The sequence below is a fragment of the Mustela nigripes genome, chromosome 4 (genome assembly GCF_022355385.1).
Source record: "Mustela nigripes isolate SB6536 chromosome 4, MUSNIG.SB6536, whole genome shotgun sequence".
Taxonomy (NCBI): Eukaryota; Metazoa; Chordata; class Mammalia; order Carnivora; family Mustelidae; genus Mustela; species Mustela nigripes.
The window spans coordinates 106,015,100-106,018,467 of NC_081560.1; positions in this window are offsets into that span (position 1 = coordinate 106,015,100).

Consider the following 3,368-nt stretch of genomic DNA (forward strand, 5'->3'; position numbering starts at 1 on the left):
AAAAAAAATTTTAGCAGAAGAAGAGAAAAAAATGAAAAAGAAAAAAATTAAATTAACTGCAAGACTAAAATCACAGGGAGAAAGCCATGAGTTCCGTGCTTTGCTTTCTCCTCCTCTGGAATTCTGCTGCTCTCCTTGGTATTGAAACCGCACTCCTTGGTAGGTGAACTTGGTCTTGGCTGGATTTCTTGTTGATCTTCTGGGGGATGGGCCTGGTGTAGTGATTCTCAAGTATCTTTGCCGCAGGCTGAATTGCACCACCCTTACCAGGCGCCAGGCTGAGTAATCCGCTCGGGTTTGCTTTCAGGAGCTTTTGTTCCCTGAGCGCTTTCTGTAGAGTTCCGAAGGACGGGAATACAAATGGCGGCCTCGTGGTCTCTGGCCCAGAGGAGCTGAGAGCCCGGGGCCCCACTCCTCATTGTGTTCTCAGAGAACAGCGTCCAGTAACTCCCGTCTGCCTGATCTCCAGCCGTGCTCCGAGCTCACCGAGCCTGTGGCTGGTTCAAGGTAACCCCGAGCTGTGATCTTACTGTTGGCTCTGTCTCTGTAGCCGGCTTTCCCGTTCTAATTCCCACAAGCTCTGTGACACTCAGACACCTCTGATTCTTCTATGACCCTGCGGGACCTGAGGCCACGCTGACCCCGCATGGGCTTCACCCCAGTTTAGCCTCTGGAGCGATGTCCCTCAGCGGAACAGACTTTTAAAAGTCCTGATTTTGTTCTCCGTTGCTCTGATGCTTGCCGGGAGCCGGCCCCTCCCCCCGGGGTCTATCTTCCCGTCGCTTTGGATTCACTTCTCCGCAAGTCCTACCTTTCAGAAAGTGGTTGTTTTTCTGTTTCCAGAATTGTTGTTCTTCTCTTCGATCTGCCGATGGATTTGCAGGTGTTTCCAATCTTTAGATAAGCTATCTAGCTGATCTCCTGCTAGCTGAAGTAGTCTCAGCCTGCTACTTCTCTGCCATCTTGACTCCTCCCCCCCAATTAACTAATTAATTTAAAAATAGACTTGTGTTTCAACAAATGGAGTTGGGAAAACTGGACATACACATGCAAAGGAATAAGTTTGAATCTTTCCTGACATCATGTAGAAAAAAGACCTCAAAATTGATTAAATAACCAAATATCAGAGCTGAAACTATAAAACTCTCAAGAAAAAATATTGGAAAAAAACTTTTTGACTTTGAATTTGGCAATCTTGTATATGGCACCAAAAAATAGGCAACAAAAGAAAAGAGAAGAGAAATTCATAAATTATATTTCTGATAAGGGGTTAATATCCAGGATATATGAAGAGCTCCTACAATTCAACAACAGCAATTTTAACTTAATTTTAAAAGGGACAAAGGGCTTGAATAGACACTTCTGCAAAGAAGACATACACACAGCCAATAAGCATGTGAAAAGATGCTTAACTTCACTAATCATAAGGTAAATGCCAATCAAAATCGCAAAGAGATACCACCTTGCACTCATCGGGGTGGCTGTCATCCAAAAAACTCCCCCCAGAAAATAACAAGTTTGATGAGGATGTTGAGAAAAGAAAACACACTGTTGGTTAGAATGTAGAATGGTGAAGCCGCGATGGAAACCAGTATGGAGGTTCCTCAAAACATTAAAAATAGAATTACCATGTGATCCAGCAATTCCCCCCCTGGGTATATATACATACAATAGAACTGAAAGCAGGGTCTCAAAGAGATATTTGTACCCCCATGTTTATACCAGTCTCATTCACAATACCCAAAAGATAGAAGTGACCTAAGTGTCCTCCATCGAATGAATGGATAAATCAAATGTAGTATATATGTACAATGGAGTATTGTTCAGCTTTAAAAAGGAAGGAAATTCTGACACACGCAACAGAATAGATGAAGGTGAGGACGTTATGTTAAGTGAAATAAGCCAGTCACCAAAAGACAAATACTGCATGGTTGCACTTACATGAAGTACCTAGAGTAGTCAAATTCATAGACACAGAAAGTAGAATAATGGTTGCCAGGAGCTAAGAAAGGGAGAAATGGGGAGATGTTGTTTAATGGGTACAGAGCTTCAGTTTTGCAAGATGAAAAGAATTCTTGATATTAACTAAACAACGATGTGAACTACCTACAACTACTGAACTACATCCTTAAGAATGGTTGAATGGTACATTTTGTGTTATGTGTATTTTATCACAATTTTTAAAAAATTTTAGTTGGATATCTGGAGGACAAATGGGGGTGGAGAGGATGGGAGGAGCAGAGGAGAACTGCCTGATCCCAATCACCGGAAACCTCCATTCCTACCAGGGCCCCAGCCATTCCCTAAGTCCCGTGCAGCTGCAGTGCTACATTTCCTGGATACTTCGGAGGGAGAATGGGGCAGACTGAGTCTGTAGCTGTCAGCTAACCATCATTTTAAGATCTCCCTTTTAAAAAATATGCATACGGCATTTAACAAAAATACTCATGTCCGATATCATGCTGGGCCACATGATGGTAGTGTGGAAGGAGTGGGAAAGAATGCATATTTCTTTTAAGGCTTATGGTATGCCAGGGCATTTGGATGCTATTCCTTTTCACCTTGGCTCTTCTGATTCCAAACTTGGAGGTCCACATCCTCCTCTTCCTAACTCCTCCCTGCTCATTTTAAGAAAGAAACTGTGATTTAGAGCAATAGCACAGGGAAGGAATATAATTTTAACCACTGTCCTTAGAGAGGACAGGCTTAGTGTAAACCATTTTTTTCCCTTTAAGAGCTGTGAGTGTGTGTGTGTGTGTGTGTGTGTGTGTGTGTGTGTACACCTTTGAACTGCTTCTTATTTGCCCATTGGTGAAGGAGGGATTCCCACCTTGGGGTTGAAGGATGGTTGAACACATGATACCAACACTGGATTGAGATGATGAGACAGGGAGCAGTTTATTATTTACATATACTCACAATCCAGAGAGGGGAACACCACGCTGGAGGGTCCAGGCGCCACGCTGGACCACGTGGAGTTTGTGCTCAGGAACAGACTGAACTGTGAGAGGCAGTCTTTGTAGTATTAAGAGGATGAGGTGCCTATGGGAACGTGTGATTGGCTCATTTCCATAATTCCATCTCCCAGAGAACTGAAACTCCTAAGGAATAAGAAGGAACTGTGCCTGGTCCTTTGATGAGGAAAGTTATTTAGGAAAGGTTCTTATCCAAAGGAGCAAAATTAGGAGGGGAATTTGTGATCAGATAACTTAAGGCCCTCCAAATTTTACAAGGTATCAAGACAGTATATTACACCAAGCCTTAATTTGAGGGCTTCAACCACTGTGTGCGCGTGTGTGCCCATGTGTTAGAGTGAAGTTGGGATGGAGATCTTTGGGGAAATGGAGGACACTGGAGAGAAGAAGAAG